The sequence below is a fragment of the Falco punctatus genome (genome assembly GCF_963210335.1).
Source record: "Falco punctatus genome assembly, chromosome: 6".
Classification (NCBI taxonomy): domain Eukaryota; kingdom Metazoa; phylum Chordata; class Aves; order Falconiformes; family Falconidae; genus Falco; species Falco punctatus.
This window is the reverse complement of record NC_137585.1, coordinates 14,580,265-14,607,553: the sequence shown is the minus strand read 5'-3', so window position 1 is coordinate 14,607,553 and position 27,289 is coordinate 14,580,265. Positions and strand designations below refer to the sequence as shown.

The 27,289-nt window shown below is 43.3% G+C and overlaps 1 protein-coding gene across 1 annotated transcript in view; it reads right to left on the bottom strand.

Moving 5' to 3' along the window:
* Positions 1-27,289, bottom strand: part of PHF21B (PHD finger protein 21B) — a 265,259-nt gene that overhangs the window by 218,661 nt on the left and 19,309 nt on the right. The window contains exon 2 of the mRNA XM_080390800.1: positions 6,147-26,926. The gene's annotated coding sequence lies outside the window, so the exon portion shown is untranslated. The remainder of the gene's footprint in view (positions 1-6,146; positions 26,927-27,289) is intronic.

Genomic DNA, 27,289 nt, shown 5'->3' with positions numbered 1-27,289 from the left:
TGAATTCAATCAAGGCATCTATCCTCACCTGGCAGAGGTCCTACCGAAGGCACATTGGCTCATGCCTCAGCACACTATCTAGGCCATAAAGAGAAGCAGCAATCTTGCCTTATGGCTATGGAGAGTCTCTTATAAACCCAGTGCTACAAAAGTCTTACCAGACATACCAGGTGTTTGACAAAGCCAGCTGTGCTGTGCACAGGATCACTGCATCCAGCACCTTCATCTTCTGTCTGAGGGAGTTACCAACGGTGGAGTGAATCTTTGAAACTAGCCCACCAGTCTGCTATTTCCCTGTCATCTGAATGGGTTATTGCAGAAAAATATCAGAAGACACCCTCATCTCCACTGCAGGAAGTGTATTCTCTTTGGTATATTTAAATCCTAAAGGAAATTTGACACAGATAATTTCTGGTGATGGTTTATAATTTCACAACCAAGAAATCCTAAGAAGCTTCTGAAGAAAAAAAAAAAAAAAAAAAAAAGGCATTAAATTATAAGGTATTTTCCATTTGCCATGCTACATACTGGCCCAATGCAAACCTCACACAGTCTTTCCTCCTGCCTGTACCACCGAATGCACTGGGATTCCTCCTTATTACCCAAGCTTTGAGTGAAGTCAAAACCCTCAAAGAAATGACAGTCTACAACATTTTGTTGCATAAATATTCATCAACTTCTCAGTTGTTTTGCTGTTTGTGCTGTGGCCATTGCATTTGTGTACTTCTGTTAGAAACTGCCATCATGATAATTTTAATTTAATTGTGTATCTGATTTTGAAGTCTGTCAAGGTTTAAATGTTTCTGAATTGCTGTTAAGAAAGAAGCAAAAAGACTTATGATGGTGTTTTCCAAACACATATGGGTTCCAGTGGCTTTGCAGAGCCTCCAAGCTGCTGCTGCCCTTGCCCTTGCAGCTGCGATGCTGACACAGCCTTTCTCTCACCCATACAGGCTCCACAGAAAACAGAGTGACAGCTGTAGCTTTTGCTCAGAAACACAGCCACAACGTAAGGGCTGAGCAGCAGTATCACCCTCCTTTTCTAATTATGACCACTCAGTATTTGGAAGTGCCAATGGAGTCGTACACCACATGCAAAAAATCCAGGTTTAGGTTTCTATTCTGAACTAGAAGCAACCTTTCCAATCTTCTACAAGAGTCCTGTCAGTGTTACATTCCTGTTCATTCTCTCTCACTCCCCACGGATTTTTATTTTCTTATGCCAGGTAGATCAGAAAGGTTGCAGAAAAAATCCCTGCTCCTGCCTCAGGCAAGTCTTTAACTTAAGGGCCCCTGCAGAGATGGAGAATCAAACCCCCACTTAGAGCAGAAAGGGTTAATGCCACTCATTCAATACAGAGAAGTTTACCCTCCACTTTTGATAGAAAGTGTGGGATTTCAAAACCAGCCCTGATCTCAGCATATGGTCTTCCTCGTCTTGAAGCATCAGCATGTGAGCTGGTTGTAGTCCCCATCTCTGACATGGACCCCATGGAAAACACCACCACTGCAAAAGCATATATATGCACAGACATACGTGCATGTGCATATATATATGTATACCCACACATATGTCTAACTTAGTGTAGGGACATTACTTTGAAAACCTGCTGCCTGCAAGTTTGGCACTGTAACCAAGAGATCAGAAGCCTGTAGTCAAACAGGAGGGGAATGCCAGAGCTCACCAGGGCTGGGCAAGCAGCCTGATGAACGTGTCCCCCTTCTCCCTTGAGCTGGCAGACCTGGCTAATGAGTTCAAAGTATGGCACCCTGTGACCACAGGAGTCAGGGTGAGGACAACGTGCTGTTTAGTGTAAGGCTGAATGGCTTGGTTCATTTGCCTCTGAAAATTAAAACCAAGAAAAATAACTAACACAAAAAAATGTTAAGTCTCTGAGGGAGAAAAAAGAATGAGCATTGAGACAGAGACTTTACCTCAGTTTCCCAGAGAATATATTTATACTGTCCCCAGGTGGAACCTGTCTTTAAACAACACGACACGTGGCACATTGTCAGAAACCTTCTCCTGAGAGCATCTGCACCCATCAGAGGACAGCAAGTTCAGTTGACAAAGACTAGAGCACTCAAAAGCCTTAGCAGCCACCAGTGAGGCTTCTCCATCCCCTTTGCTGTCTGCCACACCACCGTGGCCATGTGTTCCCAGAGAGGGAGGTGGGAAGGAGACGGAAGAGCCAGAGCACAGCAACTGCTAGCCAGAAGGAAGGGGGTTGACCTGCACAGAGGTGCCTTCAAAACGTCCACCTTGGCGCCAAGGCAGCTTCTCCCTCTCTAATGTAAAGGTGCAGAAAAGCACTGCATGGGTGCTGGGGAGGGGTCCCTCAGAACCCAGCCGAGACCCCTGCAAAGCCAGGTAATTGAGGCGACGTAAGTGCCATGCAATGGTGGTGCAAGGTGAAAGGGTTCCTCAGCTCTGAATAAGCACAATGTTCACCGAGCGTGAGGCAGGGAGAGCTTCAGGCCTAAGAGCACACGTGAGGCTCTGTAACTTGAAAATGGGGGTTTCCCTTCAAGATGCAGGGTTACACGTCCACAGGACAAAAAGAGGTTTCCTTCACCCTTCACAGATGGCCGTCACAGTTTGCAAATTGTCCACACAGTTTAACTCTGTGTTCATTACTTATTAAAAACTCCTTTTCACATATTTTGCCACCAGTGCAGAAAGTCTGTAATTACTCAGTTTCACTGTTCCCTGTCTCCCTTCGCCTGCAACTGTAGTGCAAGCAAGTGTGGATCGATCATAGCTATCTAAGTGAACTGGAAATACAGAGCGATGCAAATTGCCCCGCATGGTAGCCAGATACCACTTCGAAAGACATGGGAGAAATGCACAATATAAATGTTTGATGTCATTATTTTTTCTTAATTACATGTTGCTTCCTACCAGCTGTCTGGCGTGCAGCACCTCTTGTTTTAACACTGCTGGAGTAAAGGGTCTTTTAGCTGTTAAAATGCCATTGCTTGGCCCTACTTGCAGTTACTAACAAGGACCAGGATTTGACCTGGGCTACATGGCACAGCTGTGCAGAGAAACACCTTTGGACTGTCTGCAATACTGCTAATGTTTTCCCAGGATACATCCTTTTTCATTTGCATCACAAAGACTATAAAGTACTTATACATGACACCTCTAAATCCTGTATAATGCATCACGTCAAACAGCCCATTTAGTAGCGACTCTGTGGTATAAAGTAGCACAATACACTGAAGTTGGTATGCTGAATTGTGTCAAAAGATCTGCTTTTTTAATTCCCCCATAATCTTACGATTGGAAATAGCACATTGTAGCAATTCAGAAGCTGTTCCAGTGTGGCATGTCAAATGTTGCTGCAGCAGTATTTTGACGGTGAGTCATCATGCAAGACAATGAATTGAGACAAATATTGATGTGCCACAAAGTTTTCATTCTTTCCCCTACCTGCCTACTCCCCCCCACCCCCCACCCCAATCACCATGGTGGAGAATGGAAATTAAGTGAGTGGGAGCAAAGTGCACAATACGGTCCAGAAGCAGCTGACCTGCCATTAAAAAAAATGAAAAAATTACAACTTGCAGCAAGTAAAGGAAGTAGAGTTCCCACTGAGATGTCTTCTCCTCTCCTTTTTGCCAAAGCCTCGTGCTTACACAGTGTCTGCTCCAGCATCAGGGAGTAAGCTGAAAGTAACAGAGCAGCTTTAATGCAGGATTTCCTCACCGCTGTCAAGCCAAGAGAGACCTTTGACATTGCTTTGGACTATTCTCTGCATATAACCTGTAAGACTTGGCTGAAGAGGTGGGTCAGATTTCTGACGAAGGCACTGAACCAGGGTGCAGGAGCTTTGGGTTTAGTACCCAGTTTTCTCAGTGGAACTGGCCTGTTCCAAGCCAGTGGCTGGACTGGAAGCATGCTTTCACCTGGCATCTAGAAAAAACACAAATGAGCAGAAACATAGCACACCAGCCAAGAGGCTAAAGGGACAATAAATTGAATGTAGACAGCAACCTCATCACCTGGAGGAAAGATCAAGGATAAAATCTTTGCTCCCTTCACAGGTGTCCTGGTTACAAGTAGGATAGAGTTAATTTTGTTCCTAGTAGCTGGTACAGTGCTATGTTTTGGATTTACTGTGAGAATAATGTTGGTAACACACTGGTGTTTTAGTTGTTAAGTAGTGCTTACTCCAAGTCAAGGACTTTTCAGTGTCCTGTGCTCTGCCAGTGAGGAGATGCACAAAAAGCCAGGGGCCAGGACAGCTGACCCAAACAAGCCAAAGGGATGTTGCATACCACAGAACATCATGCTGGGTATATAAACTGGGGGAGTTGGCTGGGAGAGGACAATCGCTGCTCAGGGACTATATAGGCATCAGGCAGCAGGTGGTGAGCAACTGTACTGTGCATCATGTGACTTTCTTAGATTTCATTCCTACCTTTTAATCTATATTATTATTATTATTATTATTACATTTGTCTTTATTTCAATTCTTAAACTGTTCTTAAGTTAACCCACAGGTTTTACCATTTTCCAGTTCAACTCCCCATCCCACGGGTGGGACAGGGGGACTGAGCTAGCAGCTGCATGGTGCTTAGTTGCCACCTGGGGTTAAACAGGAACGACAACAGGAAACTCACATTTTCTTTTATGTAGATTTACCACAGTTCAAGTTGGTTATGTAACCGGCAAATAAATTCACATGTTAAGACCCAGTTCACATGTAGGCACAAAAATAGAGCTGGCTTCGTGAATTAACTTATTTGAGAAGTATAGCGTTTATACAGATTTCAGTGTTTTGTATGCAACTCCTAGCAGCAAAGAGAATAAACTAATGTTCTGTACCTTATCTAGTTTAAATGAAAATGGGACTACTCTGGTTTACATGATATATCTGTCTGAAGAGAGTCGTGTTTCAGGCTAAACCCAAGCTAGTTACAGAACTGCCTACAAAGGGAAAGCAGAAAACCAGGAGTGAATGCAACATGCACATTAAACCATTAACTAATGTTTCACATCCAGTTTCTCTTCTGCTTCTCTGCCCTCCTTTTCTTCAGCAGAAGGTGATCATTGCCTGTTTGTATCTAGTACAGTCAAATCTGTGTCAAGTGAAAGCAATCTAATTATATTTGTTGGCATGCAAATACAGCCAACTATTGCTTAAGCAGGTTTTAAAAATATCGTAATGCTAGTAATTATTATATGCTATAAAGTGAGATAAAAGCCATATGACAGAGAACCTTGCACTTATAATGTCTCATATGCATTACTGACACATGAATCCAAATCCTGATGTCCACAGCCAGGTTTCTAAATGCCTTCTGAAGGCAAGCGATCGGCTACAGAGTCCACTTTCACCACCAGGAAAGAGGGCTAAATTAAGCAGAAATAATTGGAGCAGTGGGCTAAGCACGTGCACGCAGCCAGTGACTGTGGCTCAGCTGCCACACAGTTATTTACTGTGCTGCAGTATCTTGGTTGTGTCTTTGAAGGCCTCACTGGAAATACAAGATCAGCTCAGGTTTGGGATCAAAGCCCCTTTAACAAGAGTATCCACCCAGACAACGATGGCAAGAGGTGCCTTTTTAGTGGCTGTCAAAGAACTGGGCAGTGTCATGGTTTAACCCCGGCCGGCAGCCAAGCACCACGCAGCCGCTCACTCACCCCCCTCACGCAGAGGGATGGGGAGGAGAACCAGAAAGGAATGTAAAACTCAAGGGCTGAGATAAGAACAATTTAATAGGGAAAGCAAAAGCCACACACGCAAGCAAAGCAAAGCAAGGAATTCATTCACCACTTCCCATGGGCAGGCAGGTGTTCGGCCATCCCCAGGGATGCAGGGCTCCATCACACGTAACGGTTACTTGGGAAGACAAATGCTGTAATGCCAAATGTCCCCCCCTCCCTCCTTCTTCCTCCAGCTTATATACTCAACATGATGTCATATAGTATGGAACACCACTTTGGCTTGTTCGGGTCACCTGCCCTGGCTGTGTCCCCTCCCAGTTTCCCGTGCCCCTCCAGCCCTCTGGCTGGCAGGCTCAAGGAACCGAAAAGTGCTTGACAGTATAAATATCACCCAGCAACAACTAAAACCATCATGTGCTACCGACACTGTTCTCACATCAGAGCCAAAACACAGCACTGCACCAGCTACTAAGAATAAAATTAACTCTATCCCAGCTGTAACCAGGACAGGCAGTGACACAGCTGCTGTTGCAGGAATGGCAGTAGGGTGCCATCATGGCTAGGTGGTGCGGTGGTACTTGTGTTCCTGATCTACCTGAATGCAAAGGCCTTTTTCATCACATAGGACCTCCCTTAACATTCCAGAACTGGGCTTCTCCAAGCAGTTACCTTTCTACAGCATTAACAGGTGATTTTGAACTTCAGTGGCATATTTGTCCTCACCAATAGCCAAAATACATCTTACAGTATCGGCTCAAGATAACTACTTCTTCTGCCCAGACCAAACCCAGCTGATGACCTTGTCCATCACTATTCATCATATGCTAGCAGTGACATCATCTGTAGATACAGCATCCACATCTCAATTACACTGCACCATCTGATGCAAACCAGATATTTCAAGTCATCTGAAATATCATCCAGAATGAAAGCGCGAGGAGCATAAAGTGAGCCTTTTGTAGAAATGTTTTTCCCCCCCTAAAAGGTGATTTTATGTGGTCTTCTGCAAGAGGAGGATTGCCCTTCTGATCGCTAAACAGCCTCTGGTCGAACAGTCTACACAAGGGTGACAAATACCTATTACACGAATACAATGAATGTTGCCTTGGGATTTCAGTGTGTGGAACTTGTTTTCATACTAACTTAATAGCTATTAATATTGCTGTATCTGTAAGATGTCCTCTTTTCAGTTTAGCATTGGATTTATTCAGAGATAAATAGAGGATTTCTGTCTCTTGCGTTGTCAGCTTAGTACTAAATCCAATCCCTGTGAACACAGGTACTTTATGTTTTTCCTTTCACTTCTAGTGATTACTTCATTGTGTGCTTCTGTCATGCCTTACACTTCCTTCTAGGTATATCCTCTAGCACTATCTCTCCTTTTTCAGTTGAGTCATTTCTACCATGACAAGATGCACATCCAAAATGCAGCTTGGTTCTGTATTCATTAGGGAAAAAATTGATAAAAACATAAGACAAAAAAAAAAAAAAGGAAAAACTCATGAAAATCTATAAAATAAGGATGAAAGCTAAATTATGGATCTCCGTTTTCTTCTCACTAAACCTGCTCAAAGAAATCTATGGATGACTCTGCCAAATAATTTTCCTACTTGATCAAGACATCAAATGGTTGTGGAGTGAGAGTGGGAAACATATTTCCTTCTCTCCCATAACAAATCCCATGACTCTTTAAAATCAAATGATCTTTCAGGGACTCCACACTTTTGAGTCTAATCTCCTCGACAGATGCTCTTAATGTCAGCTTTTATTTTGCCTTTTTTTTTTTTTCAAATACAAAATTGCTTCACCTTTGCCATTGTTCACAGCGCTCAGTAGAGACCAGTCCCTGGTCTGTTATGTCTTCTTTCTCTCCTCTCTTGTAAACCAACGTGATCAGCTCTCCTTGGCCCATTGATCCTGTCAGCTCACTTTTCCACAGTGTGCTGTTATAAACTTCCTGCAGCTTCTTCCCCAAAACATCCCCAAAATTCCAATAGAAGTCCCTGGGAAGCCCATTGCTCTGCCACTTCTTGCTGTCTCCAAGGCACGTTGGAGGCTCAGATGCTGTCTTCTGCAAGCCAGATCGCAATCATCTCACTTGCACAGAACGGTATCCCTTCATGAGTAATTCCCACTGAGTCCAATGGGGCTATTCATGATATATAGTGTTATCATGATATATAGCATTATTCAGGAGTAGCAACAGTGTTGCAGCTTGGCCCCTTCCCCAGCCTTGGTTCCACGATAAACCCGATGGCAGAAGCTCTGCATGTTTCATTGAACTCAGAAGCAGGACTTGAGTGTCTGTGGGAATACTCACTTGTACCAAGTTTCTCACTAACAAAAGATTTTCTAAAATTTGCCATTATTTCTTATCAAGTGTTAACAACGAAAACTCAATACTATTTTTCAGCCCCACAGTTTTTTCTCTTTTCTTTCTTCAAAGTACTGACATTTTTACTGTAATTTCAATTACTCTTTTCAACTAACTTGTCACTATGGTCTTTTCCTCACAGAGACAGCCAACTCTCCCCACTGTGGAAATTAATGACAAAATTGTTGTTGACTTCAGTGGTACCAGATAAAGTGTTTCAAGTACTAGCTCGTTTGTAAAAAGAACAGATGGCTTTGTGCCAGCTCTGTTTCATCCCTATTTCTGTGCAACAGGTTTTCAAATGTTTAACTTGTATTAATAGAGAACTTTATTTTTATTGCTGCCGTCTCCCTTCATTCCCACCTGTGTCAAGAGTCTGGTGACTTTTGGGAGCATAGATGGTGTACTATCTTCTTTAGAGACCAGAGGATGTTCCTCAGAGGAGATTCTGACAGAGGAAATGAAGTGAAGGAAACCTAACAAGCAAGAAGGGCTTTAAAAAATCAGAAATCATTAGGGCTTGTCAGAGGTGAGCAAATTAAAGGAAATTACAAAAAAATGGGGTCGATTCAGGGGAACTATGAAGAGCACTTAGGAGAAGGGCTGCTAGCCTTGTCTGTGTTTTCTGACAGCAGGAAGAGTGGCAACCTGGTCATTGCTCACAGGGACTTCCCCATCCCAGAGTTTTGCTAGACCAAGATTAAGTTCTGCAGTAAAGAATCCCCCCATGCTCTCTTAAACTAAGACTTTCTTCTGAACATCAAAGACATTTTCATAATGAACCACTCTGCTAACGCTGGCTCCCATTTTTTAATTTTCTCTTCAGCAAGTAGCCACTTTCCAAAACCCAGGGTATTTTTCACCAGGACATCCCCACTCCCTGCCCCAACTGCCCCATCACAGCCTAGTGAGGAAGCATTAACAAGACATCACAGCGTCTGGGCCACTCCTGCTTTTTCCCCTTCACCCCTTCAGACTCAGTCACTCAAGTCAAGGTGAGTCCCACCAGCAGGGCATCCTGTGAGGTACACTGGCATCTCCATCCATGCTGCTCCATCTCTGCAGTTAGAGAGACCTTCCCTCTCCAGGCCTGCCAGTGCAGCTCCTTTCCTGATCGCCAAGTCCATATACACAAAAACAAACGACAATTAGAAAAGCCAGTTTGTCTCGGTGAGAAGGAATTTAGCTCCATGAAGAGACGAGCAAGCCACACAGAGCAAGAGCCACAGGACTCTGGCTGCCAGGCGGCTGGGAATCTGTCATGGAGGGAACGTGGCACGTTCTTGCTCCTCATCCCAGGGCAGTGCAGAGCCCCTGTGCCACCCCTTCCTTGAGACATTTACGTGCACAGTAGGGAAAAGCAGCCTCCTGGGGTGGTTCTTAGCCTTTGAGGGGTAAATACAGATAAGTAGCTAATTGCCCTAAATTAGATCATCATCTAATCCCCAACGATCTCATTCAACGTGGAAAGCTCATCAGCCTGGAGTGCATATATCCTCGATGAATTTTGGGTCCAGTGGAGGATGATAAATCATTTTGTGTTAATTTTTAAGCAGAGCTGCAAGACAGCGATAATGCTTCCATTTTAAGTGGTCACCACAGCACCAAGTAAATATTTTATCGGTGTTTTACAAACCAGACTCTATAACAGTACATATATTAACAGTATTAGCAGTGCAAGTATTAATTTTTCATATGCTCTTAAAGTGTAATTAATAAAGCCCTGCTTCTTCCTAGACCACAGTGGGCAGTTTCATGCTTTAGAACAAGTTTCTCGTGGAGGATGGAAGGAGGCCAGCTGCTTAGGGTAATCTCCACTTCCAGAGCTTGCACCATAGCAGGTGAAGAGGATCAAAACGAACCCTTAGCTGGGGACCATCAGACCATAAATTCGGTGCACAGGTAAGCTGATCTATCTGACTTGAGGAAAAAGGGGCTTGTGTGAGTGTGTGCCTGTATAAAAGGGTCCCGGTATCTGTGCTGCCAAGTAAATAGAGATGCTGTGTGCCACTAGCATCAGCCAAAAGAGTTGCAGCTTTTTCTTGGCCCATATGGACCCTCAACTCCTGCTACCCTACATCCCAGTGTTTGGCTGGCAGCGGAGTGAAGGTCAGGCACAAGTTGGCGGATTGAAAACCTCCCATGTGGTCATCGTCCTGGGTAAAATCCAAACCAAAAAGAGGCTGCTGTGCTAAATGTGTTTGCAAATGTTGCTGGTGGTACAGCTATGTTTTACTCCTTGAGTGCTCAGCATCTGCTGGAGCACCAGGTGGCCCATAAGCCCATGCCAGGTGGCCTATGAGGCAGATGCTGTGTGGAAAACAGAAAAAAAAAATTAAAAAAGGTTAAAGTAACTTTTCCTATGTTGAACCTTTCCTAATGCTTTGCTTATCTTAAAAAAGAAAGAAATGGAGAAAATGAGAATGCAAACAAATTGAAAACAGAGTTAAAGCCAGAGTATCAAACCAAACACCAACACAGACAGAATGAAGATTGGCTCAGACCATTCTTTTAATCTCAAAGTAAAACTGAACCATTAGCTTAACTCTTTCTTCACACTGGACTGGAGTGGAACCAGGACATAGATGACACTAAATAGGACCTGAATAAAAAATGAAATGATTCAGTTTCCAGCATTCACAGGGAGGTTTTCAGAACCACCTAAGCAACCTACACAACTACAATCTACTGAATTTCCAAAGGATGTTCCGCCTGGAGAAGAGGAGGCTCTGGGGAGACCTGATAGCAGCCTTTCAACATTTAAAGGGGGCTTATAAGAAAGATGGAGACAGACATTTCAATAGAGCTTGTAACAATAGGACAAGGGATAATGGCTTTAAGCTGAAAAAAGAGTAGATTTAGATTAGATATTAGGAAGAAATTCTTTACTGTGAGGGTGGTGAAGCACTGGAACAAGTTGCCCAGAGGATCTGTGGATGCCCCATACCTGGAAGCGTTCAAGGCCAGGCTGGATGGGCCTTTGAGCAACGTGGTCTAGTGGGAGGTGTCCCTGCCCATGGCAGGGGGTTGGAACTAGAGGATCTTTATGGTCCCTTCCAACCCAAGCCATTCTATGATTCTATGATGTGAGTCACAGATCCTAAAACCAATCAAGTACTTTGCTAAGCTGGGTGATAAATTCCTATTAATCCAAAAAAATGCCAATAAAAGAAAGATGTGTAAAGGTACCTGAACATCTGAACCTGGATGAGTGCAGTTCTTTGAAGAAAGTTTAATTTAGATATACGTGTGCATTTGTTCTGCTTGTTCTTAACATAAGTGGCCAAATATCTTTGCTCTTCTCTAACATTTATTTCCTTTTGTCAGAAAATTAAAGTTTTGACTGACAACTGAAAAGAATGGTTATTGTAGCAATTGTCAGCTTTAGATTTTTTTGTCAAAAATTGCTAGTAGCTGTTTTCTATGCAAAATTAAATCCTTTTTCTGATCAAGTCTGCTCTTGAATTCTGTACCAGTGATTTCCTGGAGAGCATTTGCAATACCCTACAGCTCCCTGTCCCTCTGTTCGTTCACTCACCTGCAAAACCATGATAATAACAATATTTACCTCACTCAAGTTTTGAGAGGCTTCATTGAGGACCATTTTCAAAGCACTCTGAGATTCCTAAATGAAGGCTGTACAGACAGTATAAAATTAAATTACACTAGAAACTAAAAAGCCACGATTTAATCCTTAAGCATCTGAGTAAAACAGAAATCAAAAAAATACATATTACAACTGGAGACCAGAAACAAAAAACACAATATGAGAGGCGGAGCTGTGAGCACAGTTAATGTGATAACTGCTCTCATATAATTTATCTCAAATAAATTAGTTATGGCTTGTCAAACCAAATCTGCGGCTAACGCTGTGGATAACAATGGAGAAGCGAGCCACAAACATGCCTGATTACAAATTGAGCGACTTTTCTCAGCCAGAGGACTCGAGACCAGAAAAACCCAGCACCTTGTGGCAGATGATAGGTTAGGAAGCAGGAACAGAAATTTGTATCTAGGCAACATCAGGAAGCCTGTATTTGGAAAAAAAATGTTCTTTGTTTCTTTAATGAGAAAGTGTGTTAGTAAGGACATGTAATTTGAGGTATAATTCACTGAGAGATGTTAAAAACCTTCTCACTTCAACATAAAATGTGACTTCTGGATGATCATCAAACAGTAAAGGCAAGAAGGTGACAAAATGTACCTGTGCCAAAGCATTACCAAAGAGGCCACTCAAAAGGCTGAAGTTTGCTGCTTTCCTTTGTGTTTCTTTCCACAGCTCTCCCAGGGCAATACGTGACTCCAACACGTACACCATTCAATCCAAAGATTTACGCCATGCTCCCACCACTAGCATGCCAGTCAGCGGGCACAGGGCCCTTGTTCAATAATTTATTGTGAATCTGACTTTTGGTCTTCTAACAGTACCAAACCTGCCCTGGCTGTGACACAGCGGTGCTCACCTCATATCAGCTCATCCCACTGCTTCGCAGCGTTTGGGGGATATTGGTGCAGTAGGGTCTGGGAAGGATCGGATCTCCTTGTAACTGACCCAAACACAGCATAAAAGGAAAAAGCCTGCAAAAACTCCAAATCACGCATTTTGGGTAATTCAACAGAAATGACAGCATTTGCCCCGCCTATTCCTGATGAAGCACCTGCAGTGAGTTGATGTCTCAGCTCACAGATCTGCTGTTAGTAGCCCTAGAAGCCTGGTCCCAGGTAATGGGCACTCAACGCAACAGATTTGCTACTTACCTATCGTCGGTACGGGTAAAGCTGGTGAACTCAACAGCACTGTGCCCTGCTGTGCAGTCTAAGGCCTGGTCTGGCCAATGCTCACATATACAAAGCAGGCTGCTGCTGTCCTTCAAGTTACTCAAGTGTGTAGGAGTTTGAGTAAAGGTAGGATGAACTCCTCACAGCTTGTCTTTCTGTTTTCTGAATGGTTAGAAAGAGCAGCAGAGGCAGGTTTCCACATGCCAGAGACTTAGATTTGTTTTAAGAATGATGTAGACAGGTACGCTGACCTGCTAGATGGATTTAACAGCACGTCTTGGATACATGCACAGACACTCAGCGAGTGACAGAGTAAAGTACATCTCAGCCTCGGCAAATTTCAGTCAGTGTTATGCACCAGATGACAATCATTTCAGCCCCAAAATAAGTTCAAATCAAATAAAATCAAATAATTTTTTTCCTTGATCCTGTTTCTCTGTTTTTTTCAGAGCTTGTTGATATTTTGTTGATATGGAGTCTATAAAGTGGAGAGCAGAAAGCTTTTTAAATATGTGTTGCTGATTTCCCAGGGACCTCGGTTAGGTTATTTCTCCTTTCGATCATTTTTGCTCTGTGCCCCATCCAGGACAGAAGGGGAGTGTCACACACAGATCACAGGCTACAGCCCAGCAGAAGGGCTACAGGCAAAGTCATCGATGTTGTGTGGTAGGGTTTGGCTTTCAGCGAGGAGTTTTATTCCTATGCCTTGACTGAATATTTTATAACTTAGTAGCTGGTTTTGCTCTGTACCCCAAACATTTCTTTCTGAGGACTGTTAGGTACCTAGTACCTAACACCTAGTTAGGTACTAAAAGGAGTACTTAGGTTATCATTTCCTGGTGTCCTATCTTTTTGGCATGAGCTTTTAAAGTACATAAATACTCATAAAGCTCAAAATTTCTGATGCAGTCTTAACCCTTCCTTATCAAAATGCTTATACTGTAGCTTACAAGCTAAAAAAACCTTCCCATGAGCATGTGGTAATTGTGCTTTTTTTGGTTATTCTCTTATTTCTATCAGGTTATTTATATGACAGAAACCTGCACAACTGCTTTTATTTAACCTTGAAACAGGAAGACTCAAGGGCGTATTTATGATCCTACCTACACACAGACAAAACTATTGAGTTCCTCTCTTTTAGACAGCAAAATACAGTAATAAAATCTTTTTCTCCACAGTATCCAGATAGAGATTAGACAGACAATTCTTCCTCCCAGCCATAACATTGTACAATTGTCTAAGTGCATTACTGCTTGTTTTAGGGTTTTTCCTGCAAATCCCTATGGACCACACAACAAAGCCAAAGATATCAGGCATGAAGCTGATTATGAGTTCTTAATTCAAGAACAATAATTAGCCACCTTACAAAAAAATCATAGTGAAACTAGACTTGCAATCTCTCCGGTTTTTCATCCATTTAAATGCTAAGCTTGTCTTGTTTTTTACCAGTGGAAGGTGACAATGAAGCTTCAGTTTATTGATTTTCATGAGAAGTGGTCCCAATTATTTGCCTAGATAGGCAACTCCTAAGGCATCAACTCAATATTTTTATTCAAAACAGAAATGACTATCAAACACATTGCAAGGTACAATTTTTTTGAGAAGCCCTTCTCTCTAGAGACTTTCCTGTCAAGTTTGATGAGGAAAGGCATGGGTACCACAACTGACTGACATACATGGCTCCTGGAGGCGCCTCTTAGCAAAAGTGTTTATGGACATGTCCTGCCCCAGCAGCAGCCTACTCAGATAAACAGTTTCTTCTTTATCATGGAGAAGGTGCTCTGTCATGGCTCTTGGCAAACAACTGGGTGTCTCCTGATGCGCAGGAGGCAGGATGGTGGTCATCCTGTTTCTTCCTCAGCCAGGCTGAGGCCACAGCAAGCAGGGGGCAATCAGCCCTGCCCAGCCTCTCTCCTCCCAAAACAGGTAGCTATTGATGAAGCACCATGGTTGGCAAGAATGAAAGCAAGAGCTTCCTCAACTTTTTCCATGGAAAAATTCAACTTTTCACAGGCCAAAGCCTGAATGCTCTCTTTCACTAACAGACAGAGCAATAGGACAAGGGATAATGGCTTTAAGATGAAAGAAGGTACATTTAGATTAGATATTGGGAAGAAATTCTTTACTGTGAGGGTGGTGAGACACTGGAACAGGTTGCCCAGAGAAGCTGTGGATGCGCCATCCCTGGAAGTGTTCAAGGCCGGATTGGATGGAGCTTTGAGCAGCCTGGTCTAGTGGAAAGTGTCCCTGCCTGTGGCAGGGGGTTGGAACTAGATGAGCTTTAAGGTGATCTTTAAGGCCCCTTCCAACCCAAAACTTTCTATGGTTCTATGATTCTGTGATTCTATGATTTGAAAAAACAGAGGCATCTACCATCAGCTCACCACTATCTATCGCGATGAAGGAGTGGATAACCTGCATTAAATCAAAACATTATCCACAGCAAATTAAACTACACAGTGACAGCATTAAGAGGAAAAGAGAGGCCAGATAGCCCATTGCTGTGATGCCTGAAATTTCCTCAGTCAGGACCAAAGCAAGCAGCTGAGCCCACGCAATGCAAAGGCACTCCAACACAACCATAATGCTTGCAGAGCCAAGCTGCCCCACACAGATCTTATTTAAGTGCCTTTGTTCTCCAGGCAAAGTTAATCCAAATATAGCTATCTTCTGATTATTTACAGCAGGACTCATCTGAGTTTTGGAAAGGCTGCAAGGGAGCATCATGAGAAGTATAGTTCAGGTTTTCCCATATTGCTGGTTTCTCTGTGGGACAGACTCTATGCCCCACCATGCAACATGGCCAGATAATCCCACAGTACCCAGCAGTAAGTAGGTCAGTAAGAAAACCAACTCTTTTATTTTCCCTCTATAAAGCTTGTTCTACCAAGTACATTGCATACTGCTAAACTGAACTTTAAACCCAATCTCCTGCAGAAAATTAGTGGACGGTGGGTTTATTTTTAATATTTTAGCCCATTCAGAGTAAGGAGTGCATTTTGCCCCTGAAGACCTCATTTTCTGGGGCAAGCTCACCAGAAAGTAGCAATGATTAAACATTTGCAGTGTAATTAGCAAGTGCTCAGACGCAATAAAAAAATACATGAAGCATTTCCATGGTCTGATAGGGACCTAGATAAAAGAGAAGGAAAGAAGTGCACAGTTTTTCATATGACTCCATCCCTACCTCTCACACCAATAACCAGTTCTGTCCTCTAGAGCCTGCCCCCAACTTTGCAGCCATTTTTTAATTTTAACCTTGAACCTTTAATCATTTCACAATGCGCTAAGGAAATTCTGTCCTTCCCAGTAGAAGGCTGAAACAGTAATACTCACTGACCCTTTCTGGATGTAGTTATATTTTGATCTTTGCCTAATAAACTGACTTGGCTCACAGGTCATCTGTCCACTTTCAGATATCCCTGGTTCCTTCTAGGTCATCTGTCCATAAATCCAGATGAACCTACAAATCAATACACCTTTTTATCCTAAATTTTGGCACGTCGCTGTGCTAACAGTTTCCTTTTGTCTTAGGTCCCCACTCCCACTTGAACAAGACTTTTGTCCTTGTAAAAGCGATAGGCTTAAATGAAATCTTGTATTTTCTATTTGTGTATTCTATAATACTGCGAGATTACTTGCTAAGAGATAAAGATTTGAAGATAGATACAGCATTTAATGTTAGGTTTGGATATTTTGGTCACACAGACAGATGCAATCAAACTTGAAACTCACTAAATATATATCTTGCCTTGAATAGTTATTAAAGTCTAAAATTAAATTAAATCCTGCAGTGGAATCTGGAAGCTCTAGGTTTTCTTCTTGTACAGTAGTGAAATGGTTAAGGATTTTTTCTGAAGAACTTTAGAGGCACAATGGAGAAGCACAGAAGCATAAATCTGAAGGTTAAATTTGTATTGGCTTTGCTCCTCCTTCCCATAGGAGCACAGATGGTAAAAACCTTAAAGCTACCCCTGCTATTATCATGGAATAAATGAATTATCAGGTTTCTCCCTCACAATGCTAACTATGGAAAGCACCTTCCTACTCACATCATGATCAAGATCATTTAAATGAAGAACTGCTGCTTGTTTGATCTGAAAAAAAATGGGGCAGCAGGGAGGGAGAGATTTCTGAAAGACCTGGATCACCCTTTGGACTTGGAGCAATTGCTTCCACACAGTCACCTAAAGCCACAAAGCCAGCCCAGCCCACTGGATTTCTAAAATGATGCAAGATGCTCCCTCCTCAGCTTCTGCATCAAAGAGCCACTGTTTGTTTGTTGTGGCGGCTGCAAGAGATGATGATACCTGAGAAGTGGCATTCCTAGAGGGAAAGCAAAGAAAAAACACAAATCAGTCTTGCACGTAGCTTCCTGGGAAGAGAGCAAGGCAACGTGAGGGATAATGAAAGCAAGGCAATGCAAAGCACTAAGAAACATACTGGAGGGAAATATTCTTTCTGATGCTGTGATTAAAATTATCTGTTGGAAAAAATGAACCCCACTTTGCTCACACTCCTGCAAGCCTTTGTGTACAACTTAAGACCACTTTAGCTAACATTAAGACCCTGATAGCCTTCAGGAATGCATTTCTTCACAGAGCACATAAGCAATTAAAGCAGATGAAACTGGGATTTCAGCTGATGTTCTGATGGTGAAACATGGATGAAACATAATCAGGATTTAAATCCCTATGCCAATATTTTTGCTCAGATTCGGTAAAAAAAAGGAGCAGACTATGAGAACCCAGCGAATACGAGAACCGAAAGAATCGGTCTTAACATTTAAATAATGTTAAATAACATTACCAGTTGAACCTCAAAGGTTAAAGTGAGGTTAAAGGTTAAAGCACTAGCTCTTCTGTGCACTATCTACAGTTAGTGATTCTTATCAGTGAAATTTTTAAAAAAAAAAAATATTGGTTTGTTCTGGATAACTATGGGTTGTATCTTCAAGCTATTTCCCACCACCACCACCCCCCCCCCAAAAAAAAAAAAAAAAAAAAAAAAAGCCATGTGACCAGCCAGCTAACCCCAGCTGAAATTCTCAGTAATCATCTTTTCTTCCAAGAGCTGCGGCTTCGTGAGTGACTTGGAGAATCCCAGATAAGCAGCAGGAGGTGGCAGCCAGGAAAACCTGCATGCACATTTGCTTCTGTAGGTTCGGTGAAGGTGACTGTTCTCAGTGAACACCAAACCTCGTATTAATAGCAAGACAGAGCAACAGTTCGCTTCTCTTCAGCTGCTATTACTGTGCATGCCTGCAGCTTATTGCTGCTGTGTGGTGAGCGTGTGGGTAGGGCTGTACCCTGCTTTCTGGGCAAAGCTGTGTCCCGATGTGTCCTACTGTATGAAATTAATGGGGTTGTGTTACACAGGTTATTTATAGGTTCAGGTGTCAATGAGATATGTATGAGCTTGAAGAAACGCAATTTTATTTTAAAAGGGAGGATAGTCTAAAAAAAGATTTGTTTTTTTCTCAGTCAAATCATATATATAGGTCCCTTTCTCCTTTAATTGCCACAGTATATAATTTGGAAAATATTAGTCATTCTTCTTTCAAAAATACAAGTAGGGAAATTACATGGGCACTGAAGCATTCAAATGTAAGCGATATCATTAAAAAATAGCAGGAATACAGTAAGGAGAAAATTAACAGTTAGTTGTTCTCTTCAAAAAAGTTCAGCACAATTATGAAATACTTCCTCTGAGTTATGAATTTAGTCATTTGTGCTGCATTATTTGTACAGATGAAAGCAAGTTATTGCATGATTGACTAACACAATTAGATTTTTATTGTTGAGATCTACTGAGCCATTTTACAGCCATTGTCTGCAGCACAGCAACTGTCCCCACCAAACAGGGTTGCTGGGGGACTGGTACCAAGAAATATAGCCAAAACCCAGCAGGACTGGAGGGAGATCATCTGTTGATGACCAGCACAGGTGGAGCGATGAAGGGAAGCTAAGTATCTTTAGCACAACAGACACTATTTTTTGCACCAGCCCTCAAGTAGTAGGTGTTTTGGCACTAATGCTTTTTCCTTTGGGTGCCTAGTACGGCTGGCATAAGGTTTTGGCGAAAGATTTTGCAGCCAACAGCTTATGCATGCCCAGTGTCCGCTTTATTCAACACTGAGGTTTCCCTGGCTTGTAGAAACTGTCCCTCTGGTCCTTTCAAAGTCCCAGAAGCCCAAAAAGGAGCTTCTAGTGCAGAGAGCAAGAGAACTGCTTTTTTCCAACTTTTCTGTTCTCAGACAAGTGCTTTTAATATCATTGGACCTCACGGATGCCATGCAAAAAGCAGGATGGGTACAGAAATAGTCCCAGAACTAGTGGCCTTTTTGGCTGTACATCTTGTTCACACCCCTTTTTTTGTGCAACTGAATTTGCAGGAGGCTCACAGCTCTCCTCCCTGTATGTTCTGCAGCCCCTGAAGCTAGAAAAGCAGCAAGGACAGCAGTTCTCCCCTCACATTTAGCTCCTCAGAAGCACAGCTGCTTCTACAGCTTTCTGAGAAGCATGACCTGTGGGCTGGCAAACCACAGCCACTACACTAACACAGATCGAGCACCATATCACTTAGTAGCTTTATTGCACAGAGTGATAGGAAAAAAGTTGCTGGAGAGAAAGCAAAAAATAGCAAGAAGGAGACTATAGGAGCTCAGGGATCAGCATGTAACCCTATGGGATGAAAACTCTTTATGGGTAAAGAGTAACATTGCATCTCTACCGACAGTGGAGTTTCAGCAATGGAACCAAAACAGTGATGGGACAGTGGCAGTGCAGCAGGGACAGAGGGGTAACACACAAAGGCAGTAAAAGGGAAGGAATACAGCTCATCCTGGCAGACCTTCCACAGATAGAAGGACAGTTTCCTGGTTTTTCACCTTCATATCCCACTCCCAACCCTGCTGTAAAGGCAAAGATCAGCCACAAATGGCCAGGCACACAATTTGTATGGACAGCAGGTAAACACCAGGCACCTCCTGAAAAAGATCATGGAAGAAGTAAGCATCATTGTCCAAGAAAACAAAGACAACCTGAGAGCAGCTGTTCAAGCTGCCAGCTGCACTGGAGGCACAGGCCTCTTCGAACAGGAACAGCAAGGTAAGGTCTAAGGTATGGGGTACTGCAGCAGCAGCAGTGCAGTGGGTGACCAGCTCTGGAGTAGAGCTGTGTTGCAAATTATGCACTCAGTAATCATTTCATAGAATCAGAATATCCTGAGTTGGAAGGAACCCATGAGGATCACACAGTCCAACTCCTGATTCCACACAGGGCAACCTAGAAGTTAAATCATATATCTAAGAGTGTTGCCAAAATGCTTCTTGGACTCCAGCACGCTTGGGGCTATGACTGCACCCCTGGGAGCTTGTTCCAGTGCTTCACCACCCTCTCAGTGACGAACTTTTTCCTAATATCCAATCTCAGCTGTCTGCAATGCAGCCTTAAGCCAGTCTCACGTCCTATAACCAGACACCAGAGAGGAGAGGTCAGCACTTATCTCTCCTCTCTTCCCAATCAGAAAGTTGTAGACAGCAGTGGGGTCACCCCTCAGTCTCCTCTAAGCTGAACGCACCTAGTATCCTTAGCTGCTCCTTGTACATCACGCCCTTTAGTACTTTTACCATCTTTGTTGCCATCCTTTGTACACCTTCTAACATTTTTATATTCTTCTCATATTGTGCAGCCCAAACCAGCACGCAGTATTCAAGCTGAGGTTGCACCAGTGCTGGGATGATCACTTCTTTCCACAGGTTAGCTATACTGGGTTTAATGCACCCCAGCATACGCTTGGCCCCCAGGACACATTCTGTATTCATGTTGAGCTTACCATCAACCAGTCCCCCAGATCTCTTTCTGCAGCGCTACATGCCAGCCTCTTGTCCCCCAGTCTGCACGCGCACCCAGGATTACACCATCCCAGCTGCAGCACCCATCATTTGCTCTTGCTGAATTTCATACGGTTACATCTGTCCATCTTAGACCAACGACATGGCACGTTCATGTAGGATGTATGAATTGCCCTATTCCCACCAGCCACATCTGCAAGGGACTGTCTATGACTAATATTTCCTTCAAACTTAATTCTGGACTCATTATTCAGATCCTTCAATAGAAAACTGTTATTCTCCACCATCTAATGACATCTTTTTCTCTAAACACTGAAAAATGAAATTCCCTCTGACCATGACTAATCAGCACGTGAACTGCTGCATGCTCTCTTTCATTTTCATAGTCCTGAGAATGAGCTTGCATGGGAGAGGAGTTTTAAGACAGTAAAAGGGGGGAAAAAAGCACAGGTTCCCCCTGAGGACCACCATATTCTGTGCAGAAGCACTCCATTACATTGAGCTAGGGGAGGAAAAGGTTAATCCCCAAAACAGAGATAATCTATCTTGAGCAAGAGAATATGGAGGGTGATGAAGGTTTTGTTCATTTGCTCTTGAATATTAAAAAAAAAAAAAAAAAGTTATAACCGTAATAGTGGCCTGTGGACAAAATTCCAGCTAAATGTTTTCAGAACAACTGCACTCTGAAACAATCTGACCAGAAGAGGTTATGGACAAAATAAACAGGGGGTTGCATTAGGGTTGGTCAGTTAACAGGACAAAGAAGTATTCAAAGCATACCAAATTCCACGGAACACATGAAATTATTTTCCCCTGAATATAATTCCCTGAAAGACAGAGGGGGCTCAGCACTGTAACATTCACTCAACATTATATTTGTCAAATGCTATTTGTCTGGTCCTTTGTTTCGTGCTGATGTCTTGTCCTGTCTGATTTTACACTTTCTGTTTAATTAGCTTTCTGTGATTAAAGCCCAAAAGATATTTGTTGAGCATTCCATGCAGACGTTCCTCACCTGCCTCTCTTACTGGGCTTGCGTGGCTGTGGGTCTGTGGCTGGCATTGTTCACCCTTCAGGCCCCACTCCAGTATGCTCTGGCATCCATGGGCTTTGTGACAGCTATCATAAAATAAATTGTTTTAATTAGTTGTTTGTCTAAAAGAGGGAAAGATGTGATCTAATAGCATGAACACTGGACTGGGGATGCTGATTTCTCAACAAAACACTAGTATTGAATTCCTCTCTAGCCTTCAGCCAGTTATTTTGGCATTTTGCTTCAAGTCCCATTTGTAAAACAGAAATGCTATTTCCTTACCTCACGGAGGTGTTGTGAACTGCATTCCCACTTCACCATGCTCACTTATCCCTCCAGATTGATAGCTACAGTTTTTAAAAGATAATGCTCTTATTTAAGGAGGAAAGGGATTTCAGATTACTGAAGTGATGGCACTCTGAGTTTGAAAGCAGGCTCTCCTTTTAGCTCCTGGCAGTGCTGATTTACCCTGGCAGATTGTAGATTTACCTACAACAAAAAAGGGGATGTAGAAACCATGACAAATTATTTCCCTGACAGATCTTGGGGCAAATTGTGAACCTGGCTGGTGAATTTCAGACACACAGGTATCCTGAGCACAAAAAAGGGAAAGAGGCGGCAGTGTCCATATTCCTTCTGACGGCTGATCACCAGTGAGTGTTTGAAAACCCAGAGAAGGTTGCCAGAGGTTTGAACGACCCCACCAGAAGGCTTGGTGTGTGCACACATCAGCTGAGACACCAGCAGGACCTCCCGAGCAGCAAAGACTGCGCTTGAATGCTTCAACTTGCATGTGCCTTCACAAATGAGGGCCTCTGTATTTTTCAGGCTGCAATAATAAATGTCTCAACAGAACTTCTGAATCCTTCTGTTCTTCTTCTACTTCCTGGCTATGGTCAACCTGAAATGATGATGTCCAAACAAGGGGACTCTGTCCTCACATACAATGAACTGAGAAATCTGTTGCATCAAGGAGAGCGGAGCTTCCAGCTTCTACCCCTGCCACATGAAGTTATTTCACCGCCACCTCAATCAACGGCCTGCTCCAATAGATCATCAGTAGATATTTGTCATTAGGGATTCATTACTCGGATTTCCCTTTGATATATACATTGAAAAATCACTTTGCCCCCTCCTTCTACAATCAATTTGATATGCAGCTTTGGTTGAGCAGGCTGTGAGCGAGCCTTGGCCTGGTGCATGAGAAGTAAGCTCACTGTGATTATTCAGCTGTTAGTTAAGCATGGTACTTTTCTGCTTTTTCCTCCTCCTTCTCCCTAAGTTGAATCTCAGAGAAGGTATAATACATAAAAATGCTTCATAATGGTCATCCATATATTGGATTTTTTTCCTGCCTGCTATCAAATGCATTGACCTCCTCTTTATTTCAGTCAATAGATCTTGATTTTAGTCTCCAGAGAAATCTGGGTATGCTAATTATGATCACCTTCCCAACAATGGAGATCTTGTTATGGCATGCTGAAACACTGACTTCTAAAGAGAAGAGTGAAATTGTGTACAGGCACCAAGGCATTCCCCTTTGAAAACACAGAGTTGGATATTCTGCAGATGAAGGGCAGGCCTAGCTGGAGACGCTTGCTTGGAAAAAATCAGCCCTGTGTGTCTGTCAGCAAGGAGACTTGCTTCCACAGGCTTCCCTGCTCATGATCCTCAAAAACTGACCTGGAGAAACCCAGTGCCACTGCAGCTGCCAACAGGCCACTCGCAAATAGCAGCTGAGGCAGGAGGAGGTGAAGCCCTGCTACAATCCTCCCACCCTCTGCAGCTCAGGTGCTGCAGGTGCAGTTCCACAGGGTCTTAGCCGTGGGACAAGGGAGGATAAGGCACCCAGAGACAGGTGGGGTGTACAGGAGGATGGGATGTGCTGCAGGTACCCGCAGGATAGTGCCAACACCAGTAGGCTCAGGGTAGATCTGCTTAGCTGCATGACACTGGGCCAGATGTGCTCAGCTGGTTTTGATACAGGCAGAGCTCCTTAGCATCTGCTTGCAAAAGGCACATAGACACGCTCTAACATCACCCACAGATGTCCGTGCATCTGTGACATGTCTATGCAGTATAATTGAGGGCCATGAAGACATCTGAGGTACCTCTGGAAAAACCTGCCCACTAGTTGGAAGGACTTGGTTACAACCTACAGTAGCACCACTGCGTTACCTCTGGCACCTGCACAAGCTTATTTCAATCTCACTTGGGTGTGCATGGTCTGGCATGCGCTTTGCAAATATACACTTTAGGTCATTCCGAAAGAATAGAGGGGGAATCTAGTTACTTGTAGCACTAGTCAGCTCCTCCAGTGCATAAAAAACTTCATTTCCCTTCCCACATCTCCCACCCAAATAACAATTGCTATTTCAATAGGAAATTATATGGAGGTCCTACGAAAAAAAGCTTTCTGCATTATAAAACCTCGAGTATACCACTGCTAACATCCACTGTTGAAAGGGCCCCATTGAAAAACGTAACGCCCAACCTTATTATTAAAGTTTATGTCATACTGCATGCGCAGGAAGGGCAACTGACATTTCACAGCCTTTTTATGCTTTACTTTGTAACCTTCATGTCATTCTTCTAAATACAGTTGTTTGTAATATCACAAAAACCAGCAAATATTTTACTTGACATGAGAAGTACCCTCTTAGTTTAGAACAACCTTTTTCTTTCCTGGAATTACCATTTCTAGGAACCGAAAATGAGAGATGAGTCATAAGCAAAGCTTTTTAGAATGCCTGCGATTAGTGCCAAGCCAGTAAACCCAGGTCTCTTGCAGCTCTTGCCTCTCTCCCAAGGTATGAACCTGGCTCAGTGGCACATCCAGGGGACACGTGGAGAGCCTGGGGCAAGCTGAGGACACAGCCAGGCGCCATGGGGAAGGTGGGGAAGGAGATGCCCGTGATAACCTCCCACTGGCACCCACTCTCACCCTGCAGTACTTCACCGAGATGTTGAGGTGTCATTACCTACAGCAGGGTAAGAGCAGACATGTAGATATACTCTTAACTTGCTGCTGGTGGTGTATGGCCCATGGCCTCAGGCAGAGCCATGGTACCCACCTGGAGCCACGCAATGGCACAAACGCTGCCGCTGAGCTTTGGAGCTGGCTTGTACCCTGATGCAGATGCGCATAACAAGGGCTGCACCAGAAGTGTTTCATTGATGAGCTTGATCAAACCATCCGGCACCAACCCTCACTGCCAACACTGCAGTCACCTCCTAGTGAAGAGTGAAGCCACGGATGCTGGTTCAAGAGACATGTACCCGGAGAACTTTTGCCCCTCTCTGTCTTAACTATACTGAATTCAATCATTTCTTTGAAGAAAGGAAATCGCGTGTCCCCCTGCCCCCTGCGTACTGAGTCACTTTCTCAGGTCCAACCCCACGCTGTAAGTCACTTGGAGATATTCCTCAGCATTTATTACAAGAATTACACCTTCTGAATAGATGCACATAAATTTAGTTTAGACAAATAAAAGAAAAAGCCCTCTCTGTGCAATCCCACTTTTGTTCTAAGCAATGGCATTTTTTACTAAATTGTTGGTTGTGTTTTTCTCCACGCACATGCAGCTATTCCCAAAGCGTAACCTTAGCAGTTAATAACACAACTGGCTGCTCTCCAGCATTTCCATGCTGTAGAAAAAAAAAAGCCTTTATGAAAGAAAGAGGCATGTTGTTTCTTCCTGCCCAAGGTCTGCTAGGTAGCAGAGGTTCACTGGAGCAAAGGGGTGTTTGGACATACATGGTGACAGAACAAAACTGTTGCTCAGAGATGCCTGGATACTGAAATAAATGCAACTTATTTCTACTTACAGGCACTCGACAATAACTTCCACTTGGTGGGTGACCTTGTTTTACTTGCAAGCTGAAAAAATTTTGGGGTGAGGAACCCCTTAATAACTAAACTAAGACTGAGCAAAGGAGGAAGAAGCTAAGAAAAAAACAATTACAGCAAATTTAACCTTGGCATAACTGAGGTCATAGCTAGGTTCAATTTGGCTTGGTATTTTTAGAAAAAATATAGAAGGAAAATAATAATATATCAAATGGAGAGGGGAAGAGATGATGTTATTCTACAAAGTGAAGTTGTGGTTGGAATCTTTTTTTCTCCTTTTCTTTTCCAGTTTAACTTATTTTCTACCTCAGATGACAACTGTGCAGCCCTCTGTGCCATCAGACCAGGGGGATGCAAAGACATGATGGGGTTTGAAAGATGGAGCTGTTGAATCTGCAACAGCTGAAAGGGAAACTGCAAACAGCACCAGGGCACCATCGTGTTACAGTGTCCAAACAGCTTGCTCCTGGGGCTCGGGGCAGCCTGCCTCGAGCAGCACGTATTTTACCTGCTCAGGGAGCCCTCCGGGGAGCTGGGTGAGTAGACCTTTCCTCCCAGAAGAGACAGAGAGCTTAAGATTCATGCCATCCATAAAAAAAATCCCCAAGCCAGAGACAGACTGTCCCTAGGGTTTTCCTGGGAGTCCCTTCAGTTTGGCACGTTGGTCTATATCAGGCAACCAAGCTGGGCTCCCAGGGAACACCAGCCACAGCGGGTCAGTCTGTCGGTGCATCCCCCTGCCACTTGAGAGCGGGCAGACAACACCGGAGCTCAGTTACCTTCTGGGGACACAAACCCTCCCCAGCTCCACTGGCTCACTTGCACCAAGAAGACACAACCGTGCCGCAGGGGCTCCACCACCAGCTGGAGGAGATCTCTCCTGGACTAAAGGTGGCTGAAGGCTGCTCTCTATCACCTGTACCGTATTTTTCATCCATGCATTGCAAACGACATGACAATTCAAGAGAAGGGTCCTCAGCTTTAGAGTTTGGGGGTGTTTGTTTTTGTTTAATACATAACTCCTCCTAAAGCCTGTATCAAAGTCACAAACTCTGAAACTTTTGGTTTCTTGCAACCCTGCATTCCTGAGTTTCTAGAATCAATGAAGTGCAAAAAAGGAGGATGGAAGGAGGAGTGATGCATTAAAAACCACGGAAAAAGGGAAATGGAAACAGATGAGCAACTTTAAAAAACAATAGCCCCAATCCCAGTTTTCCACACAAGCTGTGACACAATCCTTAGCCTGGAGATGTTGCGGGTATACCACCTACTGGTGTGACCGATGTGTCCTAACAGTGCACAGCGCTTTCCCAGCCTGCAAATACTTGCATGCTTACACACCAGTTACATTTCACGGCCTGGAAACAATAGTAATGATGATAAGAGAAATGCCTATAATACAGCAAATTAATATTGCTAGCAAACTGTTCAATATTACCTTTTCCAACAATGTTATAGAGATAGGAGAGAGCCCTAACAAATTATGTGCAGAGTATAAAAATAATAAATTAAATTACAAGTGAACAGCAGCTCAATATTTTGCATGAAAAATCAATTTTCTCTCTCAGCTCTGTTACACAGCTGGCAAAAGAAAGAACCCAGCATATTATCTCCTCAGACTCCAAAACTGCCCAAGTAGGGCCCTTGTTATTTTTCTAAGCCATTAAAGCTTCTGCCTTTTGTATTGGGTTTTGTTTTGAATTTCTCCTTTCACCCTCTGC